The sequence below is a fragment of the Bos javanicus genome, chromosome 1 (assembly GCF_032452875.1).
Source record: "Bos javanicus breed banteng chromosome 1, ARS-OSU_banteng_1.0, whole genome shotgun sequence".
Classification (NCBI taxonomy): Eukaryota; Metazoa; Chordata; class Mammalia; order Artiodactyla; family Bovidae; genus Bos; species Bos javanicus.
The window spans coordinates 42,212,566-42,239,946 of NC_083868.1; the positions used below are offsets into that span (position 1 = coordinate 42,212,566).

At 37.4% G+C, this 27,381-nt stretch overlaps 1 protein-coding gene and 1 non-coding gene across 12 annotated transcripts in view; both read left to right on the forward strand.

The window, feature by feature from the left end:
- The window catches only part of EPHA6 (EPH receptor A6), a 1,025,466-nt gene that overhangs the window by 908,491 nt on the left and 89,594 nt on the right, over nt 1-27,381 (forward strand). The gene's annotated exons all lie outside the window — the stretch shown is intronic.
- Nucleotides 9,323-9,429, forward strand: LOC133255534 (U6 spliceosomal RNA). The gene has a single exon (XR_009738965.1). It is a non-coding gene; the product is annotated as a U6 spliceosomal RNA (small nuclear RNA).

Here is a 27,381-nt window from a genome sequence, read left to right on the forward strand (position 1 = left end):
CCTAAAGACTGCTGGCATCTACTTTGCCTGCAGCAAAAAGACCTGAGAAGCCACTTGGGATTTATATCCCACCAGGGACAGCCTTGGACCAATAACTGCCACTGAAAGAGGCAGAGGTATAAAGACACCAGCATTCTTGCTTCTGACCTGGATGACTCCGCAGGGGAAATACAAAAAGAAATGCTTGAGAATGATAAACAGCAAGTTCAGAGTACGAGCCATTGGCTATGCTAGTTAGGGGAACAAATGAGATATGAAAGAGCTTCAACTGTATCAGAAATACTGCATTTTTAAAGTCAGGTAGTGGATATGTGAGTAATCTTTGTATTAGTTTTTATGTGACATTTTTTGTCTGAAATATTTTATAATAATTTAAAGAGTTTTTTAAAGATTGACAAGAAAATGCTACATGCTTTTTTAATAGTAAAACATATTGTCATGTTAAAAAGGTCCAGCATCCTCACATTTGTCCTTCAAAGAGTGTATGTCCACCCAAATTAGAGCTAAAAGAGAAGTCCTTAAAACAGAATTCTGTAACCACTTAATCTTCCACTTCTCCTACTGATGCCACTTTTCCTATTCTTGGCATAGCTCATCAACACACATTTACACATGGTTTTCGTTCCCTGATCTTCCCAACCCTGAGCTCTTGGTCAACTATTTTAAGAAGGCACATTCATGCCTTGAATCATCTGTCCCCTTCATCTTCAGCCTCATCAAAATTCAGCTCTGGGTAACATATGTTTTCCCTTTTACCTACTTCTGTTTTGCGGCTCCTGACTTTTACCATTTAAGTGAAAAAACTCTGCCAACAGACTTCTCTACAGACTTTTCCATGAGAACAGCTGTTTGTAGGCACTTTGAAGATAGAGACTGTATTTTCCCTTGCAGTGAAACTGCATAACAAAATATCACAAGCCTTGTGACTTGAACAACAGGATTTATTATTTCACAGTTCTGAAGTCTTGAAACCTGAGAGCAGGGACTCTGCAGGATTGGTTACTTCTGAGAGCTGACACAGAATCTGCTTCATGCCTCTCTCCTTGCTTCTGGTGATTTGCTGGCCATCTTTGATGTTCCTTGACTTGTAGAAGAATTATGCCATCTCGGCCTTCACGTTTACATGCATTATCCTTGTGTGCATGTCTCTGGGTCCACATTTTCTCTTTTCTGTACGAATGTCAGCTATATTGAATTAGGGATTCACCCTAGTCCTGTATGACCTCATCTTAACTAGATACATCTGCAGTAACCCTATTCCCAGGTAAGTTCATAGGCTAAAGTACTGGGGTTAAAACCGCAACAAAGGAATTGTGGAGAGACACAGTTAAACTCATAAAACCCCCCTATATTTGAAATCAGAAGCATTTATTCATTGTCTTTTCTTGATCTAAAAACAGGCCTCTGTAGAAGAGGCTTTAGTTTGTTACTCAATAAATATTCCTTGAATTCAACTGTGAAGAGTAGGAGACATTGTCATTTCTGTTTTGACTTGAGCCCTTTACTTCAGTGTCCTGTCGTCTTAAGCACTACTCCAGGTAGTCTGTCTCTTAAGCATTCTCTTCCATTAAACAGGAGAGCATTATTTTCCACACAATGTAGCCTTGGAACACTACTATATTAGTTTCCCTAATGGGTTCTTCTGACTTACAAATGCTGGGTTTATTTTGGCTTGCATATGAAGTTTGATTTCATGCATTCATAATCGAGTTTCCCTTCTGATTTATTAATCAGAACCATCATATATCAAAATGATAATTAACTGGCAAGTTGTGGCAAATGTATACAAAGTTATTTATAGATATCTCGCACTTTGCATGTTAACATTATCTAATAAATCATGTAACAGTAAAAGTGGCAGAATACCCAAATTAAGTCATTTACTTTTAATGAAAGTGTGAGATTTTAGAATACCATTCTTAAACATTCACAGTGTCTATGGCTTAATTAATCTGCTTCTCCATAATTTGACTCTAATATTTTAAAATGACCTCATAGATACGTTTACCATTCAACATGGAAGTCTGTTGGGTTACATGTTCTGAATTTAATTCATACAGTATCATATTGGGAACGATATTGCTATAGACACATAGATATAGATACAACATTTCCATTTTCTCATTTACAGTTTCACTTATACCATAAGGAAACAAAATAAATTATCATGCAACACATTTGAATATTTTCATGTCAGAGTGCCTGTATATAAATAAATATGAAAGGTATTAACTGATATAACTTTTTTCTAGGCATATCTGCTGAAAGCATCTGATCATTTTAAAATACTTAAGCAAAAAAAATTAAGGAACACACAACTAGAGTTTCATGATTAGCTTTTAATTCTTTTTTTTTTTTTTTTTTTACCAGCAGTTACTTGGAGATTGAAGGGACTGAGACAGTCAAAAATTTTTTAGGTATCTTTTGTAGAGAATAGCCTAGCCAAGATCTTAAATAACATAAAGATCATGGCTCTTTGGAGAGCACAGTAGACCAATGTCTGAAAGGTCAAAATTCTGCTATTCCCAGTTTCTCCTATTTGCTCTTTATGGAGCAAATTAGAGAAGTGAGTGACACCATAGAAGTTATATGCCTTTGGAAATTACTTCTATTCAAGTTTCTGTTGACCCTTTCATATTTTCTTGGGACAGAAACAGCAGAACAATAAATATACTTGCCTTGCAGAGGAGAGCATACAAACTGTAGGCTGCTTTATCAAATTTTTCTCACAAGAGAAAAATCAAGAGCAGGTTCACCAAATTTCTCTCCCAAGAAAGTTTTTTTTTGTTTTTTTTTAATGTTCGTCTTGAGAACTGGTCTCTGCCAATTAGGTCATGACAACGCATAACCACTTTTAGCAGATAGCTGTACCAACCAAAACATTTGAGGTGATGAGAATGAGCAACCACCCCCACAGACTTGCTTCAAGTTAAAATTAGAGCAAATCAGAACAATTCTGCCTCACATATCAATATTTATTAACAAACAGGAACGAGACATTCATACAATTTGTTCTGTGAGATAACGAAGTCCCAATTCTCCATTCTTATAAGGGATCCCTAAACATCTCACCTGGGGGGGGGGGGGCAGAATATATGTGTGTGTATATATATATATATGTGTGTATATATATATATATATATATAAAACTTGAAGAAGCATAAAACAACATCCAGAGGGCCAGGATTCTACAGCCTTACAACCCAGGCAGTCAGACATGTTCAGATTAAGTGTCGCAACAATTTATGGAGCATTAAGAGATTAAATCTATCCCTTATGTGACAGCCCAGCTATAGGCCTCTCTGCATTCCTATATTCTGATTATTTAAGAGAAGAAAGTTACTGCCAAAATATTTTAACTAATACACATATCTTGAATGCCATTAGTCTCATCAATGAGGATATGCTTCTAAACCCATTATGCTAATCAACCATTCACTAATTTAACGAATAGAATTCCTTTTCTGATGTTTATCATGCTAATTATTAAAGCTTCTATTTTTGATCCAGCATAAATAGCTTAATTAGTTGTATCAACCTCCTCCGGAGTCCTGGTTTCCTTTTAGAATGCTAGTGAGCCATCACTGAGCTGTGAGATTCCAAAAAGCTGTGAGTGACCAATTCCAACTGGTCATCACATCTACAGTGTAAGGTACACTAAGTAATTTACACTAAATCACAGACATCACAGCATTACAGCAAATCTCTAAGATACTAAGATCTTTTATGGTACCATTATTCTATTATCTGCCTTTATCTTTTTTTCTCTCTTTTTGGCTATGCTCTCCTTTATGCTAATAGGCATTCCTCATTGGCTTCTTCTCTTTCTTTAGTTTGTTGGTCCATGTCTCTCTGATTTCTTATCTTATGACTTCTAGGAAATAAGATTTTCCTGTCACTACCTACATTGATATTTTCTCCAAAAGAGATCTCTAGACCACCCACTTTCAGAATCATCTGGGATAAAATGAGAGAAATGCATATTCCCAAAGAGCATCGCTGCGCCTTCTCTAGAAATCTGCAGTTTTAGCAGACACACCCTCTTCATGGTTCTTATACACACTAAGCTTTGAAAGCACATCCTATTTCTCCTGTTCCAGTCAGGTAGCAAGATTCGTATTAACACACTAAGCTTTGAAAGCACATCCTATTTCTCCTGTTCCAGTCAGGTAGCAAGATTCGTATTAAACATAAACTATGTGCATATTGGTTTTATTTAGGTTATTTTTACTTGGTGCATCTACTTTTCAACATATTGTGGAATCTTCATAAATATTCAGTAACTGTAAAGCAAACTCTCAATTATTCAGGTGTGAATTAACTAGCTGATGGATTATCCAAGCTTTTAGCTTCTTCCACCTTCTTCTTAATGTGTTGTGGCTATTTCTCTGGGGAACGAATCACTCATTTGTTGCAACTTGTTAGCAAGTTTGATAAAAGGCTGAGTTTCTAGGCATATTGAAATGAAGTTGGGGTTTTCTGTGTAATAAATATCCTACCCAGAAGGACCATTCCTTCTAAAGATAATGAAAAACTAGCTATAATATCTACCAGTCAAATAAGGACCAAAAGCACTAGCCCAACTCATTTTCTGGGAAATAAAATTCCTCATACTTATCATTACAAATTACAATATATATTGCTAAATAGCCACACAAAATATCAAAATATAGCTACAATATCAGGTAATTAAGTGGAGGGTAAAAAATTGCTTCCCATAAGGGTTTCAAAATACCATCAATGGTATCCTTAGACAAAATTGGGAAAAGTTAAAAAGGGACAAAGGCAATCTTTCTTCTCAGATATATCTGTTTTCTATAGAAAACAGAATATTTAGCCATGTCTAATGAGATTTGTCTACTTTCCATCTCTCATGTGTATTTCACTTATGCACATTTCTTTCCATGGGGTTTACTCTGGTTTCCTGGGATATTACTGCTATGTGATTATAGGCATATCAAGTTTTAAGACCTTTCTTACACAATGGCAAATTCTTACATGTAAGCAGCTGTCTGGTCATCTAACATACAGAGCCTGGATCACTCACTTTCAAGTAATTTATGAGCAGCTTAACATGGTGATTCACACCTTTGAAAAAAAAATATGCTTTGATTTCAGCAAAGCCTAATGGCTTTATGAATTTTAGCACATAGCATACTCACTTCACTCTAGTATACTCACTATCCACAGAGGTCCTTTGTCAATCCCAAATACCACCACCACACACACTTCCATCTCCTTCTTCAAAACAGATGTCATGAAGGCTTCCCGGAGTTTTTTTACTAGACTCTGCTGTTCATCTGCTCAGGATTCCTAACTCTTACACAAACAAGGGTTTCACTCATCGGATCTAGGAGGTGTGGGATGGCCCCCTAGATGACCTCTAAGAACACCTAAGTTTAAATTACTGTAGATCTTCTGGGTGGGCTGTATTAGTTCCTTTCACAATCTTTGGTGGCCCCTGTGAGGTGTCAACTCAGTCACTGACCATACATTTTTTAAAATATCACTGAGAGTCAGTTCTCCCTTCTGTAAAAACATGATACCACCTATGTGGTTTATTGTAAACTTGGCCCACCTATAGCATAAATAACTTCCTGTGAACAGAAAACCAGCTAAGAACAGGAGACATGGGGTTTAGGAACAAGTTCTCAAGTAGCCACACCATTCAGTCATTGTCTGTCCCTCTCTTTCAATTCAGTCCCTGAAGACTGGGGCAAGGTAGGAGGGGGAGAGAAAGGAAATAATGACAGGTGACATGTGGACCTCCTTTCTTAAGGAAAAAGCTGGTAAGATAAATTCTTTTTCAGTCCCTGGAATCCTTTTTTAAAAAGCCTGCTTCAGTCTGCTGTTACTTGACTGGTGTATGAGAACTACGTGTTGGAAAGTGTGGATTTATAGAGCCTATTCAGTTGGATTACCTAGGTGGCAAAGTCCTCAATGGAAGTCAAATGTAAAATGCTTAATTTGCACATTGCCTTATTATTCTTTAATATCTACTCTCCTTGCTATAATCTTGATACTGTTTGCAGGGAGGATAGTACTTTAAAATACCTTAGACTCAGGCCAAAATGATTTAATCCTTTTTTAAAACTGTTCACAGGAACTGTTAAGAAGTTGCTGCAGGAGTCTTGGGTTAAAAGATGAAATCCTAGAATAAATTTTCAATGTCAAAAATAAAAAAGAGTAGAAATAGAAGCTATAATTTTGATCATTTTCTTTCCAAAAGGTTTAACCTCCTTCCCTATGCACACTGCAAAGCTGTTTAGATTCTCATTTCAGTCAGAATACCTTTGACTGCCCCACTGTGGCTGCTGAGAACTTGATTTAGGATATACCATGCACTAGTGGATTATACTGTCCATCGTTACTCCTGAAAGGATGAGCTCTTAGTGCTTTCCAGAGGAAAAATGGAAGAGTTTCAAAGAATCCACTTAAATCTCAATTAAATTTAGCTCCAAAACTGTATTGTTCCTTTCCTAGTCAAAGGGATTAATTATATAATAAGTCTTTTTCAATTCCAATTTCAAGTTCTGATTCTTACCTCTTAAATCACCCAGAGTGCTTTTGTGGGTCTACCGAATAATACTCCAACTTCCAAGTCTAAAGAATGCTGCTGCTGCTGCTGCTGCTGCTGCTGCTACTGCTAAGTCACTTCAGTTGTGTCCGACTCTGTGCTACTTTCTGCTGAATAGTTTTTGCCTTTATAATGATAATCCCATACTTTACTCCCTGCAACTTCGCTCTGAATAGTGTTTTGCTATTAGCAGTCCTTGTTCCAAACTATTCTTATTTCTACAAATTAGGTGAGTTTTTGGCTTTCAAGACCAGCACTTTATTTACTATAATTCTTTTTACCTGTTGAGAGGAGTAGGGGAATGATTAGAGGAAGTTTAGGTAGAAAAGAAGAATTGCATAGTCACTGAAAATAGTGAAGGTCACAAGGAGGCAAAACAGACACATGCGTGGAGGAGAGTGTAAACGTACTGCTGCATCCCTAGCCTACTGTTTTTGTTTGTTTGTTTGCTTTTAAAAGACAGGAAAGAAGAAAGGAGAAAGGAAAGAATCAAAAGAAATTAGGAAGAAGGAGGAAGGGAGAAGAAGGAACCCCTGATAGGAAGGATGATGAAAGAGGAGGGGAAAGATACATGTCAAAGTGAGTTCTCCTTAAATCCTGCTAAGATTGTTTTTGTTACCATTTTATATAAGCGACTTCTCTCAGGGTCACGTGAGAGCAGAAACTTATTCCTTACTCTAAAAAACTAAACTAAATATTTTTCCTTTAAATTGATTTTGCTGAAATGGATTTTTCATATTGGAACCTCAGCTTTGATTCATTTGCATTCCAAAGTGAAAATGATCTGGGTAGTGAAAAGGAAATGGAAACTTCACCAGCTAAAATTTCCCTGAACTTATAGTAGAAGTGTGTGGAGCTGACTCTCTAAACCAAATGTCTGACCATTAAAAAAAAGTCCTGAAGGAGACTAGCTATTAACAGAATTCTGTGGATAATTCTCTTTTTAAATTACGAAAAATCTTTAAACATCAATTATCTTCACACTACTTCCTTATCTCTAGTTTTTCTTCTCTTTAAAGTCAGACTTGCAAGCATTTGGTTTGTAAAGACTCATTTCTGAGGTATTATTTCAGTAGCCTCAATATGAAAAAAAGCTGGAGGGTAGAAAGGAAGAACAGAGACAGGAAGAGGGAGAAAGAGAAGGAAGAGACCTAGGAAGGAGAGTGGCATGAATAGTCCAACCAATTGCAGACATAGCAGGGGAGGAGAGGAGATGAAACCATTACTTTGAAGGGATAACATCCCCATTCACTTTGTACTGATGGAAGATGAGCTGAATTAGTAGTTATTGAAATATGAGCCTTTTCTGTGTTTCTCCAGTTGAGTTTTGGGATGTCTTGCTAGCAGCCTAACCTAATTTGGTAGAAAACAGGTTAGGATCAGGTTAAGACTATTAGTTCCACTCTAGGTTACATGTAAGGGTGGGTTTACCACTACTTCAGAACAAGTTTTCCAAACAAAAAGCCCCCAAATCAGGATAAACCTTATTCCGCAGGCCTCTATAGGCTGGGCCATTGACCAAGTCCATCTCCTTAAGAATCTCTTTGCTCCAGACTTGTACTTCTGAGCACACGGGGAAGTATGAGTACCATGAATACCATGTCTCTAACAAAAACTGCATCTTGCTTTCTGCAATAATTTTTAATTATAACTCTGTCTAGTATTAAGCATATATTTTACCCTTGACTTAAATAATATAACTTATGTAGTAGTAGTGTGGAATAGCTTTCCAAAAGTCTTAAATATTCCAAAGAAAAGAGTGACATTTTGTAAGAAAGACCTATACTTAAAATGATGTGAAGGTAGAAAAACAGAGAGAAGCTAACTTATAACACTAAAAGCTAACTGTAACACTTGACCGGAAAAAAAAAAAAAAAAACTAGATGATTAGGTAGTGATTCATCGCCCAAGAAATAATGCCTATGTGAGTGGTAATGGAAGCATATTAACAGCACTGTGTTTCTTTTCTAAGTATCTGAAACTGCATTCCAACCAAGTGAACATATTGTCTCGATTCTACTACCCACCTAAGGATTTTAATAAGGCTGTATTGATCCACTCCAGCTTGCTTGCTAATGCTTCATAACACACTCAGCCAAGAATGGTTGCAATGTACTTCTTTTCAGCAGTTCATTTTTATCCATTTGAGCCTGCAGTTTTCAAGAATATTTGGGTACTTCTGGCTATACAAAATAATTTTCCTTTTAGACAATAAAATAATTTATCTACTCATTTTATTAATTAATAAACCCATATTCTGCCTTTCTCCTAAAGAGGATGAAAACACATTTTCTCTAGACAGGACCAGCTTCTGCTCTGCGCATGTGGTAGCCCTGTGACTTAGAGGAATCAGGAAAATTTAATTACAGAGTTTGAATCAAGTCCTTGAAAAGTATAGTACAATGGCCTCTGTACTGCAGCCACTTATTGAAGCCACTTTAGGAAATGGTTATTTGAGTCTAATAACTGACTGATTCAATTAAAAGGAGACAGGAAAACCATTTGCTGAAGCAGGCACTCTGTTTATTATTCACTGCTGTCATCTAAAGCACATTTCTTAACCACAACCTTGCGCTGTGGTTCTCCATCCTTCCCCATCCTTCTCTATTTGAAGGCTATGACACAAACCCGTTTTTTACTCACTTCACCAGGTATTCTCAGCTAGGAAGTGGCGTGTGATTAGGAATTCGGGGTGAGATTAGGAATTCAGGGTGAGATTACATGAGCAATTAAAACCTTGCAGGAGTGCTCGCTTCGGCAGCACATATACTAAAGTTGGAACGATACAGAGAAGATTAGCATGGCCCCTGCGCAAGGATGACATGCAAATTCGTGAAGCGTTCCATATTTTTAATAGCCAGGACATGGAAGCAACCTAGATGCCCATCAGCAGATGAATGGATAAGAAAGCTGTGGTACATATACACAATGGAGTATTACTCAGCCATTAAAAAGAATACATTTGAATTAGTTCTAATGAGATGGATGAAACTGGAACCTATTATACAGAGTGAAGTAAGCCAGAAAGAAAAACACCAATACAGTATACTAACGCATATATATGGAATTTAGAAAGATGGTAACAATAACCCTGTGTACAAGACAGCAAAAGAGACACCGATGTATAGATCAGTCTTATGGACTCTGTGGGAGAGGGAGAGGGTGGGGAGATTTGGGAGAATAGCATTGAAACATGTATAATATCATGTATGAAACGAGTCGCCAGTCCAGGTTCAATGCACGGTACTGGATGCTTGGGGCTGGTGCACTGGGACGACCCAGAGGGAGGGTAGGGGAGGGAGGAGGGTGGAGGGTTCAGGATGGAGAACGCGGATATACCTGTGGTGGATTCATTTCGATATTTGGCAAAACTAATACAATATTGTAAAGTTTAAAAATAAGATAAAATTTAAAAAATAAATAAATAAGTAAAACCTTGCAGGATTCTAATATATCAATATATATAGCCAAATGGGGATTCTCTCTCCCATTCTGATGAAAATCACATCTCTGGGGCCTGTGCTTTGCAGCAGACAAACTGCAAAAGAAATAGCAATACACTGTTATACATTTAATTCACAAGGAGAACAGCAGAAAGCAATCAGAGACCTGCTTCGATTCCAGTTTTATGGTTAAACAAACTGCACAGGCCTTGAATGGGAAGTTTAAAGAGTAACAAAGACCCAGTGGAAAGTGACAACCCAAAGAATCTACATAGCATAACTCTTGTTTTGGAACCTAGAAAACCAAATTATAACTTTATTAGCATAACTTTGAAATTCACTTTATGATACAATAGAGTGATAACCTTATCCAAAACATTTGTTCTCTAATTTCTGAATATGTATCTATACACCTTATTAAAGAACAAACCCTGATATATTACATCAAATTTTTTCATTGAACTTCAGGAATGCTTACATAGATAAATTAAATCTTAAATCAGAAGTAAACTACTGTACTGGATGTCATCCTGTCATCTTTTGACTTAAAAGGTAAAAGAATGGCCACCTTACAAAATTCTAAAATGTATGCAAGAGTAAAAAGAAAAAAACGGAAGTGATTAGAAGTGATCCGATTCTGGGTGTATTCTTAAGACACAGCTAACAGCATTCTTGTTGCACTAGACATGATTTTATTTTTTTAATTTAAAGGTAAAAGGAAAATTCTAAGGTTTCCTAGGCTACCCAGAAGGGAAGAATACATGGAAAAGCACTTAGGGGAAAAAAATACTTGATTTTAGATATGTTAAGTTTTATGTGCCAGTTATATAACCAACCTAGATAGCATATTAAAAAGCAGAGACATTACTTTGCCAACAAAGGTCCATCTAGTCAAGGCTATGGTTTTTCCAGTAGTCATGTATGGATGTGAGAGTTGGACTGTGAAGAAAGCTGAGCTCCAAAGAATTGATGATTTTGAACTGTGGTGTTGGAGAAGACTCTTGAGAGTCCCTTGGACTGCAAGGAGATCCAACCAGTCCATTCTAAAGTAGATCAGCCCTGGGTGTTCTTTGGAAGGAATGATGCTAAAGCTGAAACTCCAGTACTTTGGCCACCTCATGCGAAGAGTTGACTCATTGGAAAAGACTCTGATGCTGAGAGGGATTGGGGGCAAGAGGAAAAGGGGACAACAGAGGATGAGATGGCTGGATGGCATCACGGACTCAATAGACGTGAGTTTGAGTGAACTCTGGGAGTTGGTGATGGACAGGGAGGCCTGGCGTGCTGCGACTCATGGGGTTGCAAAGAGTCGGACACGACTGAGCGACTGAACTGAACTGAACTGAACTGATATAACCAAGGAAAGATGTTGAGTGCAAGATGTATATAAGGCTAGAAGTGAGGGAAGAAATTCAGGCTGGGGATACACATTTGCAAGTCACTGGCATATCAGTGGTATTTAAAGCCATGAGACTGGATGAAATTGCCAAATATGAGAAGAGTCCTGGGTCAGTCTGAGCTAAGACGTTGGGAAGAGGATGAGGAGAATAATGAGAGGAAATAATCATCAAGGTAGAAGAAAAGTGAAGAATACGTGATGTCCAGGGATAAAAGTGAAAAGGGTATTTTAAGGAGAAAAGATATATCAATATCAAGGGAGAGGATGTGAGAGTTGACCATTTGATTTAACAAAAAGGAGGCGACTGATGTCTTTGAAATAGTAGTTTCAGTGTTAACAGTGAAGGTAAAGGTTTGATTGGAATGAATATAAAGGAAAATGAGGGGAAAAACATTGAGGCCAAGATGTATAGATAATTTTTGAGAAGTTCTGCTATAGAAAGAAGCAGAGAAACGGGACACAAGCTGGAAAAAGAAATTAAGACAGTAGAACATTTTTAAGATCATAGTACGGTTATGACTTTTCTCTCTAGAGAAACAGGGCAGTCAGATTTCCTGAAATTATGTCCTTGAGAATAGAATATAATGCACAAGAGGAAGGACTGATTTTAGATTAGGAGTAAGAACTGTTCATCTCAAGTACTGGAAAGAAAATAGAGTACATGGGTCCGGATGTGATCATGCCAGTTTATTGAAGTTCTCTTCAGGATAACTATTTTCTCAAGCATGTTAGAAACATAATCAGTTATAACTGATGATGAGGTAGGAAATGTTAGTGGTTTAGGAAGAATATGATATGGAATAATCATCAGGAGAACAGAAACGTTACCTAGCGTTTTGCCATCTGAAGTGGTAGCCACTTGACATATGTATCTACTGAACACTGAAATGTGACTTGTGTGATTGAGAAACTGATTTTTTATTATATTTGATTTTAATTAATTTTGATTTAAAAATTGATGCTCGTTCTATTCTTCTGAAAAATCTCAGAAGGTTTGGAAAAGCTTGAGTATGTAATTCTGTGGTTTCAGTCATACATTTTATAGAATTTAAATGGAGATCAAGCATTGTTATGAAAATTTAACATCCAAATTGAGAAGTGTTGTATGTGTAAGATACAAACCAGATTCCATAGAATGAAAAAAGTGAAATCTCTCATTAATATTTTATATTGATTATATGTTGAAATAATATTTAAATATATTGGATTAAGTAAAACATTTTAATTTAACCTTTTTACTCTGTTTTTAATGTGCCTGTTAGAAAACGTCAAATTATACAAATGGGTCACATTACATTTCTGTTGGAAAATGAGGGCCAAGGAAAAGGGAACATGCTTCTCTCCTGCTATGGAGGTAAAGAATCCAGGGTGGTGATTCAATTGCCCTTTTACTAGTATTTGACCTAAAAGCTTAGCATTTAAACTGAAAGAAGTAAAATCTTCCATATAACTTTGGAAGATTATGTGGAATCTTTCCATATAACTTCCATAACTTTCCATATAACTATTTCTCCCGGCATTCTAATCATTTTGCTTTATGTATTTTGATGTTGGCTATTTTATATACAAAATTTTATAACTATTACTTTCATTCTTGTTAATATGAATAGGACAGATCCTGATTACACTTTTGTTTTGATTGATGTGGAATATTTTTGTACTTTTTATATTTAATCTTAATGGGTCACTTTATTTTGGGTTATTGTCTTGCAAATAGCCAGTTAGGTGAGTGTGTACATACATGTATGCATGAGACTCAGTCTGAGAGTCTGTATCTTTTAATAAATAATTTAACACTTCTTCATTTATTATGATAACTGATATGCTTAGTGTTACTTCTGTCATCTTATTTTTCCAATCTACCTTTTCCTATTTTCATAGTTTTTCTGCATTAGTCAAAATAACTCTGTTTATTTGTAATTCATTGGTAAGTTAGAGGTTTTCTACTGATAGTTACCTTAATATGCTTTTAACACATATTTTGTATCCTTTACCCTATCAACTCTCAGAAAGGAATTTGCCTAGCTCTTACATCTCTTGCCCCCACTACTTCTAAGATTTTTAGCAATTAATCTATTATTTAGCCTTTTTCTTCATTTCAGTGGCAATTTGGAATGTGCAAGGCTTAGTAACACACTGTCAGGTCTTTTCTATGAACTACAAGATAATCATGGAATTCTGTGTGTAGTAGTATACAGAGTGCCTAAACCAATAAATCATGACTTCTAATATGCGAAATGCATTCTGTGGTACTAGTGGGCATGGGTAAACAAGGTTGCAGGAAGCTGCTAAAAGTAACTCTAAGTATCTCATGCCTGATTAATGTACTATAATACGGCACATGCTTAATGAAAGAGTCATTAACTGGAATATAATTAAATGTTTAATTCAGTCCCCAGTCAATCATTTGCTTTTAAATATACCTAAGAGTAAATAACCTTAGCTATTTTGGATTTTACTTTGATCTTATCTAGAACGTGAATAGAGGGGCATCTGTGGATGTACATAGAGGTACCAGACCCCTCAATATGACAAAGCATCTTTCTTTGAGAAATGTTTTCCTGGGATAACCCCAAAGGTGGCCTGTTCTTAAGTTATTTTGAGTTTGCATTTCTGTGTTATTAATTCACCAAGGGACATCAGCTTATAAAAGTTTCTTAGAAGGCTCAACATTAAAACATTTGTTTAACCCTTTGTGACCCAAAGTATTTGACCCTAAATGTTTTGCTTGCCTTACACTGGCAATTTATTTTCAGGGAACCTGTTTCAGTAAGTGTTGTTGCATGATGTTCTGTCATGAAATGGTTAGAGAAGTCACTTTTACTTTCTTAGAGCAACACTTGATTACACAGAGCTCCCAAAGTACGTCTTATATTTTTTATGTCTTTTAGGGTTTTAATGAAATACCTCTGTCAGTTTTGACTTTCAGCTCCCCTTCCTCCCTCCCTGCTCAAATCTGCAGACAAATATAAACCCGATGGTGGGAAGAAACCAAGAAATTGCAGCCATAAGCACATGTACTCAAACCCACATCTATTCTCTGCAATCTAAGGATTCAGTAACATGTCTGGCTCACAGTGCTCACTCTGTTCTCTCTTACTGTGCTTTCTCTGAGAGACTTGCCCTGTAGAAGGAGACTTCTGGAGCGCCAGGCCCACAGTGTACCAGGTAGACACACCCAGCCACGGATCACACACCCTAGGATCTCTCAACAACTGTGTATGTGTATCTCTCTCTAGTTAGACTCTCAATTCCTTGAAGGAGGCATCAAAGAACATATTTATTTTTATATCTGTGTGTGCAGTATAGGTACTTGAGTGTTACTGAATTCATGAGTCACCTAATAAAGTGAAAAGTGAAAAATGGGTGGGTTCCCCAGCTTCTCAATTATTTCGGATGTAAGCATTTGAACAAAAATGCCAGGACATGAGCTAATAGCATCATAGTTTGTTTGTCTATTATCAGTTTCCAAATATTTGGCTTTCTGAGGTGTTTTAAACAATAGAAGACAAGAAGGAATTTTTAAAATCTTTGTATTTTTACTTTTACAATGAAAAACTATTAAGTATTTTTTTTGTAACTGCTGTATCACACACATGCATAGAAGAAATACACAGAATCAACATCAGGATTAACAAAAAATAAAGGTCAGTAGGTCAAGACAAGAATGATAAGACATCAGATTCATGGATCAATAATAAAAAATAGTCAGATAGGGAAAAAAATGAGAAAAATCAATTCACTGAAGATGAAATGCGAATGACAGTGAACATATAAAAAGCTGCCCAACCTCACTAATAATTGGAAAAATGCAAAATAAAACTAAATAAGATTGTATTTTCAAGCATAGGACTAGCAGAAATTAAAAAGATTTATGATATCCAGAGCTGGCAGTGATAAGTACAAATAAGTACTCTCATACACTGTTGGTGGGAGTATAAATTAATAAGCCTATTTTGAAGCGCATTTGGCAGTATCGCAAAATTTCAATTTGTAACTTTTAGCCAACTAGAACTCTTTTCCACAGAAATACTTTCACATGAGAACAAACTTATGCACAGGATACTGAAAGCACCATTATTTATGATAGAGAAAATTGAATGCAAATGAAGTATCCTCCAATACAGTAATAATGAATCAATAATTATACATTTGCACAATAAAATATTATACAGACATTAAAAATAGTGAAGCTGACTTTCATGGATTGACTTGGAAAGATCTATAAAGCATAGTGTTAAGGGAAAAAATTAAAAGCATATTGGGGATATAAATTTTGAGCATAATATTTTTATATATATTTATGTATGTTTATTCAGTTAATAAATCTGTTACTTGTACAGGCTCTTTAAGCTACTCAAACATCTGATGCACTGGTATGTTTGTAATTAAATACTACATTATAAACAAAGAAAAATGTGCTAAAGCAGGTTGGTGTAATACCAAGCTCAACCTTGTTACTGACTAGGACAGAGCTGAAGAAGAGCTAATATGTTTTATTCTGTGTAGTTCTATATAATTTGAATCCTTTGTAACAAAAATGTATGATACATGTAACTTTTAAAATGTATTTGGCCTCTAATAACCATAAAGTTTGTCATAGCTATCATGGAAAGCCTGTCCAGCTTAATACTTATATGCCAAGAAGTTGAAAGTTTAGAATTACTGATTATGTGACATGAGCAGCATCACATACTGACTATTAGACACTGGCAGCAGCCACAATACCCATTCCTTAATATTGGGCAGCCCATCTAATTCAATAATTTAAATTAAATCTATTCTTTCTCTTCTTATATAGACTACTTAGATCACCTGGTAGGCTACAAGGCACTTAGCCAGTCCTCCTATACAACTCTGATCAGTCAGTGGAAGGGGAACAACGTGATGAAAACCATCACTTTAAACAGGTGAAAGGAGTACATGATGGCGAAATATCTCAACTCCATTCCCTCAACAGATCGCTTTTCAGAGTACCATTGGAAGCTGAAAATAAGATGTCTTAAGGAAAATAAGTAATCCTCAGGGATTAATAAGGCTAAGTAGGAGTGTTAGTATTTACAACTCAACTGAAGCATGCACTTTTTTAAAAAATTTATCCTTCTACTTATTGACATAAATAATAGACCATGTCTGTCTATGTTGCCATACAATTTTACAATGCTGAGCAAGTAACATCTCCATTTCCTCTGTAGACAATGATTCGATTCCTCACAGCTAATCTTGAAAATCCTTTTGCAGAAGTAATGATCTCCCTATTAAATTGTGGTTGAATCATTTGTGCTCAATAGAGGGTGCATTTAGTTCAAGCAATACATTTTCCAGAAGCATAAACACTAATACCGAAGCCCACTGTGCACAGCACACATGTCACATGGCCATTTTTCCAGTGAAGGATGCTGTAAAACTATCTCAGAGCTCATTTTCCTCTTGATCTGTCATCTGTATACTCTATGGACAGCTTGTCTGTCACTACTCACTTGTTCAAAACAAAATGCGTTCTCTCATATTGGGCTGTAAGAATTTATAAACACGGTGATGTTCCACCTAGCTTCAGCTCAGATGGAACAAATGTCAGCAGCTGGCTGTAACCTGACTACATCTTAATAACAGCAAAATCTTCCCTTCTATGTTGAGTGCACTCTTATAAATTTTATAGAAGCTTCTATAGTATTTTCCCAGATATCATTTCTATTCTGTATCTACATTTTTAGTCAGAAACCATTAGAAGAATGTTTCTCCTTTAAGAAAAAAGGATGCCTTAGAATACTTCTGAATTATAATTTTTAATTAAGCTAAATTCTCCTGCTGCTGCTGCCGCTGCTGCTGCTGCTAAGTCACTTCAGTCATGTCCGACTCTGTGCGACCCCAGAGACAGCAGCCCACCAGGTTCCCCCGTCCCTGGGATTTTCCAGGCAAGAACACTGAAGTGGTTTGCCATTTCCTTCTCCAATGCATGAAAGTGAAAAGTGAAAGGGAAGTCGATCAGTCATGTCCGACTCCAGCGACCCCATGGACTGCAGCCTACCAGGCTCCTCCGTCCATGGGATTTGCCAGGCAAGAGTAATTCTCCTAATGTCAGTTAATTCGGCCTTTATTGACACCATGCTCTTGTGAACATGTACAGTTTTAATTGCATTAAGGTGATGTTTTAGTTCCTGACCATTGTATAAAAAGCCCTTTTCTGCAGTTGTCTACATTATATCACTACACTTTCTCTGATGTATGCAGCAACATTCACTTAACAAAGATAGCTCCTGGTAATAACTGTTAATTGGGAAAAATTATAGAAAATAAACAGCATAATAACCCTCAATACATTAGTGCAGATGTAGTAACTATAAAAGGATAATCAAATCACCCTCTGAGGTATTCATTTGCTTTTCATACGTGGACCAGAATTCAAGTAATGAGAAATAAAACTGCAATTTTACAGAGAGGAGAGTAGCTGGCAAAAGAATAACCTGTGACAATTTAATATGAAGCTTCTAGTTTATTAAAAATTTTCTTTTTGAGTTCTAAGTTTCCTAAAGCACTTTCAGTCCAGGCATAAGTTAGCCCTAGGGTTGATTAATTTTGCTGCCCACCAACCCCACAAAATGCCTCATATGTCTTGCCATATTACTGCTTTGCCCGTCTATGGTCAGTGTAGCTTTCTGTCTGGTTGCAGTATAGCTGCCGCAGTTCCAGTCATCCCATTGCAGCTTCTTTATAGAGGAGGAAGAGGAGTTGTTCACTAAGCATTCCCAGAAGCACCTCAGCTGACTTCCCCTCACATTACATTGGCCAAAGCCTCTTCCTGAGTCAATCACAGGCAAAGCAAACAGGACTACCATCAATGCTTTTATGAATATGATTTTGTAGAATAGGGTGAGTTGCCCAACATAATCCTGCTGCTGCTGCTTAGTCACTCGGTCATGTCTGACTTTTTGCGACCCCATGGACTATAGCCTGCCAGGCTCCTCTGTCCGTGGGATTTTCCAGGCAAGAATATTGGATTGGGGTGTCATGCCCTCCTCCAGGGGATATTCCTGACCCAGGGATTGAACCCAGGTTTCCTGCACTGCAGGCAGACCCTTTACCGCTGAGCCACCAAGGAAGCCCAACATAATCCTACTTCTGCTCAGGAGGGAAAAAAAAAAGATATACTCTGAGTGAAAGTTACTCATTCATGTCTGCCTCTTTGCTACCCCATGGAACTATACAGTTCATGGAATTATCCAGGCAGAATACTGAAGTGGGTAGCCTATCCCTTCTCCACCAGATCTTCCCAACCCAGGAATCAAACAGGGGTCTCCTGCATTGCAAGAGGATTCTTTACTAACTGAGATGTCAGGGAAGACCAGAAATAGTTCAGTGAATGTTTATTGGACTGATATCAAAGAGTATCTGGTACTCCCTGGATTTACTGATTTTTATATACATGTCCACCTCTCTGTGAAAATGTATGCTATCTCAGAGTGGGTGCTGCTTTATATGTGTGTTCATATGGTCAAAGCATGTTAAAGGTTCAGTACTTCTCAGTTAATGAATGAGCGAGTATAAGAACAAATATTTAATCCATAAGAAGAGAAGAAAATTTACTATGAAGTTAATGCTTAATATTTAAAGGCTTCTTGTGAGAATCTAAGGAAAGTTGCAGAAACATGTTATTATGATCATCTGTTATAAGCTTTGCAGGGGTAATATATTTTAATAGCAGTTGGTTCAGTTTGCTGACTCCACTCTGACGGACTTGTCCTCCGTCATGTTTCTCCCAGGGCTGGAGTGACCACTAGCGTTTTGAGAATTCAGTTACCACAAAGATGAGTTGGAGATACATTTATTTTTAGTTCAGAGGGATATATTCATGTGTTTCTGAGTCGTTTCCATGTGTAGTAATGTTACTGCTAGCCACATGTTATAGGCATGGTTTCCAGAAATACCCCTCCACCCACCATGCTGAATCGCTGCATGATACAAAGGTGCAGGCCTAGAAACATTAAGGTGATTGAACATGCCCTAAGGCACCCAACCCTGAAAGAATGTCAACAGTGAAGGAGAAACAAGGTTTGAAAGGGAGGGAGACGGGAACTGGTCTGTTTACCTTTTTTAAGGCAGATACATAAGATTATAAGTAGAAGATCCAGTTCTTATCAAGGTCCAATCAAAACAGAATATCTCTCCTGTCAAAAAGATATTTGATAATGCAGTGTATACAATTTTGAAAGCATCATAACTTTTCTCACATTTAATGGGTATTACATGAAACAGAATGTAACAGGATCCCTATTTGTAGGAAACAAATCTGGAATAGTACTGAAAACAGCATGTTTGCCTATAACAGCTAATATTTTGAACTTGATAGGTTTTCCCAAATTTAGCAACCATCATAAAAATTTACATGATATAACCTATAAAAAGTTATGAAGCTGAAATAATTTTTTGTAAACTAATAATAAAACCAAATCTTTACCAACCATGGCAAGGACAAGACTGAATTCCCTTTGTATTCTCTCTATAGAAAACTATGCTATAAAACTGTCATCAAATGAGGAGGTGAACAAAGTTATGAAGCCAGAAGTACAGTCAATGGTTTTGCCATTACACTGTAGCAACAGTCTAAAATAAGAATAATAGATAACTCTCTGCTTGAAGGCTTTCTAAGGACATTGTGTGTTTACTTCTTTAAGTTCGCTTACTGATACAACTCACGAAAGTTAGCGTGTCAGCAGGCAGGGCTATGTTACACAGCTGTAGCCCCCCTAACATCAGTGCTTAATACAGTAAAGGTTTATTTCTTGCTCATTCTTTATATCCTGTAGCTAGAAATTGTGCTTTATATGGTTGTCACATAAAGACTTAGTATGACAGCACTTCTACCATCTGGAATATCTTCGGTCCCTGTAACAAGGAGAAAGGGAGTGACAAATAGCACATTGACTCTTAAAAGCTTTGACTGGAAATGACAGCCATCATTTCTACTTATATTTTGTTGACCAAAGCTGGTCACCTGGCCATGCCGAACTTCTTCAAAACAATCTCTCCTAGAATGAGAAGAACAAATATTTGTAAACAGCCAATAATAATTTCTACAAGTACTGTTATCACTAGTTGAAATATAGGGAAACTGAAGCATTAAAAAAATATGTAATTCACCAAATATTATACATATAATAAAATATAAGGCTAAGCTTCAAGAGCAGAGTCCAAAGTCCACAAGCTTAACTTACTTCTACCTTAATTTCTTCTGCTATCCTTCTACCTTCTTTGACATACATTCTTTGGCAAATCCCTAAGCCCTGGAATGGAATGGTGTTACCCCAAGCATGATATCCTTACTGACAATTACAAGTAATACAAAATTAAGATCCACACATGTTCTAGTTTAATGAGCAACATAGTTTAAACTCCCAGTCATTATAGTCATTCAAGGAACATTTTAAAAACACATTCAGAAGTTATAAATGAATATAATTATTTTATGATATGTTATCACATCAGTTCCATTGAGAAAAATAAGAGGAGGAAACATTTCTACACTGGAGGAAAGGATTCTCATTTTCATTAGAAAAGACCCTGATGCTGGGAAAGATTGAAGGCAGGAGGAGACGGGGACCAAAGAGGATGAGATGGTTTGATGGCTTCACCGACTCGATGGACATGAGTTTGAGCAAGCTCCAGGAGTTGGTGATGGACACAGGGAAGTCTGGCATGCTGCAGTCCATGGGGTCGCAAAGAGTCAGACACAACTGAGCAACTGAACTGAACTGAACTGGAAGGGATTATCTGGAGATTAAAGGGCCACCTATGAAGGTCCAGCAGCTGTAGTGACTCATTACCAGTGATCAATGTCTGCCTTTTCTCCCTCTCTTCCTCCTTCCCTTCCTTTTTCCCTCCCTCCCTCACTCCCTCTCTTCCCTCCTTCCATCTTTACTTCCTTCCCTCCCTTACTCTTCCCATACTTCCTTCCACCTTTTCTTTCGCGAAAGTATATTTCATTTTATATGGCAGATATTAGGAACTTCATAGAGAAACAGGAATAAGGTCTAATCTACTCTCAGTCCTCATGGCACTCACAGACACATCCACAAATGAGATGCATAAATGCAAAGTAAGATTCAGTGAGACAAACTGAAAGTCTCAGAAACTCAAACTCTACACATATGCCTGACTTTATAGGCTGAGAACAGGACTATAATTTTCCAAGATATGTTTATTACAGCTCTCTTCTTGTGAATTTATTAAGATGCTCTCTAATGCATAAGACCTTTTGGTTTCATTCGCTGATGTGTTTATAGCTGACATGCACTATCTTTCCTAGCTTTTGTGCCCACATTTGTTTACACTGACACATGGTGCTACAGCATTTGCCTAGATAAGATTTCAAGTGTTTTCCCTGAAAATCACCCAGAATTATAGTAAAGAGATGCATTTATAAACATTAGGGAACACTGGATCTTGGATTCCATGTTCCTTGACATCTGTTAGTAAGTATCTTACCACCTTCAGTGGCTTTAGGGTATACATTGTTTACCTGTGGCACAGCAACAAAAAAAAAAAAACAAAAGAAAGCTCCCATTTTTTGCGGGGTGAGATTCTGTGTCTGACTCTCATGGTTCTGAGAGTTGTTTACAGCCATCTGGCAGAAAGGCTTACTTGTACTTCACCTGCAGTGATTTGTGTGTCACGCTTTTTGTCTCTTATGGTGCATGAAAAGGACAAATAAAAGTCCTTTCCACTGTAATGTCTCTCCTCATAAAAGTTACTTTTCCATACTTTAATTACTGGCATGATATCCTGTCTCTGTTCTTAGTGTCAGAGGTCTTTGCTTTCTTTTCCAATTACATCGTCTTCAAGCGCTTCATGTATTTTAGTCTGCCATAGTTCCATTGGTGTAAGGAACAAAGATAACTTTTGTGCTGTGCTACAGATGCCTAGTGTCTTTTCTCAATCTGTATCTTCATTTTTGTAATACATGTGGTTAAAGTCTCATTGAACATGGTAGCTATAATGTATTCAAAAAATGCTGACATTCAAACTGGAAGCAAGAATTTTGTTTCATTTTTAGTTGTCCGAGATTCTAATATAATGATGTACAATAAGCTTATTTGCTATTTCAGACTGAGAGTGAGAAAGGATCCCAAATTAAGTTATTTTGTACTGTATTTTCCTTTCTGGGCAGGAAGTATACCTGTCCACATAGCTTTTTTTTTTAACTAGAGATGTTATACAATTTTGTTGAAACCATTAACAATTTTGCTGTTATAGAAAGTTTGGGAAAAGAAAAAAAAAGAAAGTTATTGATGTAGAAAGACTGCATAATAAGCAGTGCCCTCCCCCACTTCCCCCAAAAGTCTCCATGGCTTATAACTAGCCTTTATTTCTTACTCATGAGTCACCAGGTCAGCTGTACCAACTCTACTTACAGTGCTAGTTAAGTTCAGGTTTGTTTCATATTTCTCATTCTGGAACCCAAGTTGAGGAACAGCATCTCTGTATAGCATGCCCTCTCATGGGGTACAGGGCAGGACTGCCAAAGTGATGGCCAAGTACATTAAAGCCCTGGCTTGATATGATGTATCTGACCCCATATGAACTTGCCAGGTGGAGCAATGGTAAGGAATCCACCTGCCGAAGAGGGAGATACAAGAGATGCAGGTCCAATCCCTAGATCACGAAGATACCCTGGAGTTCAGTTCAGTTCAGTCACTCAGTTGTGTCTGACTCTTTGCGACCCCATGAATCGCAGCACGCCAGGCCTCCCTGTCCATCACCAACTCCTGGAGTTCACTCAGACTCACGTCCAGCGAGTCAGTGATGCCATCCAGCCATCTCATCCTCTGTCGTCCCCTTCTCCTCCTGTCCCCAACCCCTCCCAGCATCAGGGTCTTTCCCAATGAGTCAACTCTTCACATGAGGTAGCCAAAGTGCTGGAGTTTCAGCTTCAACATCAGTCCTTCCAATGAACACTCAGGACTGATCTCCTTTAGGATGGACTGGTTGGATCTCCTTGCAGTCCAAGGGACTCTCAAGAGTCTTCTGCCTTATGACCCAGCAATCCAACTGCTGAGCATACACACTGAGGAAACCAGAATTGAAAGAGACTCATGTATCCCAAGGTTCATCGCAGCACTGTTTATAATAGCCAGGACATGGAAGCAACCTAGATGTCCATCAGCAGATGAATGGTTAAGAAAGCTGTGGTACATATACACAATGGAGTATTACTCAGCCATTAAAAAGAATGCATTTGAATCAGTTCTAATGAGGTGGATGAAACTGGAGCCTATTATACAGAGTGAAGTAAGCCAGAAAGAAAAACACCCATACAGTATACTAATGCATATATACGGAATTTAGAAAGATGGTCATGATAACCCTGTATGCAAGACAGCAAAAGAGACACAGATGTATAGAACCATCTTTTGCACTCTGTGGGAGAGGGAGAGGGTGGGATGATTTGGGAGAATGGCATTGAAACATGTATAATATCATATATGAAACAAATAGCCAGTCCAGGTTCAATGCATGGTAGAGGATGCTTGGGGCTGGTTCACTGGGATGACCCAGAGGGGTACGGGGAGGGAGGTGGGGGGGGGTTCGGGATGGGGAACACGTGTACACCCGTGGCGGATGCATGTTGATGTATGGCAATACAACATTGTAAAATAATTAGCCTACAATTAAAATAAACAAATTTATATTAAAAAAAAGAAATAAAGTGAGAATAAACCCCCCCCCCCAAAAAAAGAGTCTTCTCCAACACCACAGGTCAAAAGCATCAATTCTTCGGCGCTCAGCTTTCTTCACAGTCCAACTCTCACATCCATACATGACTACTGGAAAATCCATAGCCTTGACTAGATGGACCTTTGTTGGCAAAGTAATGTCTCTGCTTTTTAATATGCTTTCTAGGTTGATCATAACTTTCCTACCCTGGAGTAGGATATGGCAACCTGCTTCAATATTCTTGCCTGGAAAATTTCATGGACAGTGGAGCCTGGTTCCATGGGGTCACAAAGAGTTGGACATGACTGACACATTTTACTGCATGTTATATTGGAGTGAGTCTCCTACACAAGTTCTGTCAGTGAGGTAGGGAAGTATTCTTCACATGCAGTGAACAATGGCCAGTGCAGAGAGGAAAGGAATACTTGTGACCAAGTCATACAAATGCCGTAAATCTCACTTATGGCTCTCTGTTTTCCTCATATGAAATATAGTAATTTCCAGGGGAAATTCTTAATCATGTTTGTCAGTGTACTTCGAGATTTCTTGGGGTATATTTCTTCTCTCATTTGATATGTAGGTTTCTCCTTCCACATGTCTTTCGTGGCTTCAATTTAGGGGGAAAAAATGACATATGTTTCTACCATAATGTATTACAATTGATATAAAACCACCTAGTAATAAGGTTCTTTCTCATATGAGATTACCACTTTTTTAAGTAGTATGTACTTCTATCCACTTTTTTTCTAAATAAGATTATAACTTTTAAAAACTAACTTGAGGTTTGGCCCACTTCTAAATATAAGAATGAAATAATTATTTCATTAGAACAGTAAAGCTCCTTTTATCCATAACACCAGCCATTCTCTCTTTCCTAAATGAAGATTTTTAAAATATTTTGTATATTTAAATTTGTCATTATTTATTGAACAAACCAAAAGTATAGATTATACTAGTATTTTAAATGCTTAATATAGTTTTACTTTTATTTCCTCAAGGTTCTCTTTCCTGTGAAAACTGACTTGCCCTATAACATTTCATAACTTGAAATAATCAAAAGATTTAAAAATCTTTGGTTTAGTTTTATGCACATTAAACTTGTAATAATAGATATCATGTTCAGTAAATGCATTTTGCCAAATAATACCATCTGCACATATTGAAAGTTCACAGAATACAATATAAGCTTTGATGTTTGTATTAGAGATTGGCCAAATGGCTTATGTTTATTCAAACATCTGTGAGATTCCTCTGTTTACATGTCCCAATAAATATGGTACAGCCAACAATTTGTCCTTCTAGTGTTATAGTAAGATGTATGTTCAATTCCATTAAAATTGATGATATGCTGAAAAACATTCTGTTTGAATTTGGCTAGTTGGAGAAGGCAGTGGCACCCCACTCCAGTACTCTTGCCTGGAAAATCCCATGGATGGAGGAGCCTGGTGGGCTGCAGTCCATGGGCTCGCTAAGAGTCGGACACGACTGAGCAACTTCACTTTCACTTTTCACTTTCATGCGTTGGAGAAGGAAATGGCAACCCACTCCAGTGTTCTTGCCTGGAGAATTCCAAGGATGGGGGAGCCTGGCAGGATGCCGTCTATGGGGTTGCACAGAGTCAGACAAGACATGACTGAAGCGACTTAGCAGCAGCAGAGGTTCAAAAATTAGTTTTGTCAAGAAGCTAGTTTTTGTTTTGTTTTTTGTGTGCCCATTTTGAGAGATGGCACCTATGAGGGGTATGAACAGGAACTCTATACCTATGACTTCAGGCTAAGGTGAAACCTCTTTAGCCCCTCCTGACAGCCTGCTCTGGCTGCAACTACACAGTGTTATTTCAGAAGTTGAGTGGGCCAGTCTTCATATTGCTGTGTTTCATTTTCTTTTTTTTTCTCTTGATTTGACTTCTTTTTATTTCTTAAATACAACTGCTGCTGCTGCTACTAAGTCGCTTCAGTCGTGTCTGACTTACCTTAACTGGTCTACCTTAAACCTCATCTCATTAGAGTTATACAGAGGATTTAGCTTTCATAGTTGACTTTGGATTCTAGCAGTCAGTTTTTTCCACATCATTTTCTCTTTTGCAATCTTCTTTTTTTTAATTTATTTATTTTAATTGGAGGCTAATTACTTTACAATATTGTGGTGGTTTTTGCTGTACCTTGACATGAATCCGCCACGGGTGTACATGTGTTCCCCATCCTGAATGCCCCTCCCACTTCCCTCCCTGTACCATCCCTCTGGGTCATCCCAGTGCACCAGCCCTGAGCACCCAGTCTCATGCATTGAACCTGGACTGGAGATCTGTTTCACATATGATAATATACATGTTTCAATGCTATTGTCTCAAATCACCCCACCCTCACCTTATCCCACAGAGTCCAAAAGACTGTTCTATACATCTGTGTCTCTTTTCTGTCTCCTATGTAGGGTTATTGTTACCAACAACTTTAATGAGATGCAGTTTTTATATTCCATGAGATGTATATTATTTTATATTTATATTTTTATAATTAAATTCCATAAGACTCATTTAAAGTTTATGAGTCAATGATTTTTTCATTAATCTTCAGAATCGTACATCTATCACCATAATCTAATTGTAAAACATTTTCACCATCCCCAAAAGAAACCCCTTACTCATTAGCAGTCACACCTCATCCTGTCCTCACTCATCCACAGTCCTGTGCATGTGGGCTCAGTCTCTTCAGTCATGTCCCACTCTTTGCAACCCTACAAACTGTAGCCCACCAGGCTCTTCTGTCCATGAGATTCAGGGTACCGCAAATCTACTTTCTGTCTTTATATATTTGCCAGTTCTGAACACATCATATAGCAGGTGGTCTTTTCTGACTGGCTTCTTTCACTGAGCATAGTATTTTCAAAGTTTATCTATGTTGTAGCATGAATCAGTACTTTGTCCCTTTCTATTGCCAACTAATATCTGTAGTATGGGATACTGTGTTTTGTTTACCCATTCATCAGTGATGGATGTTTGAGTTGTTTCCACTTTTTGACTATTATGGATAACACTGCTATGATCTTTCATGTACAAGTTTTTGTGTACACATGTCTTTACAGTTCTCTTGACTATATACTTAGAAGTGAAATTTCCAGGCCATGGTAGACCTAAACATTGTAACTCTATGTTTAAATTTTTGAGGAGCTACAAAATTGTTTTCTAAAATGGGTGTAACATTTTATGACTCCACCAGCAATGAATGAGGGTTCTAATTTAAATGCATCCTTGC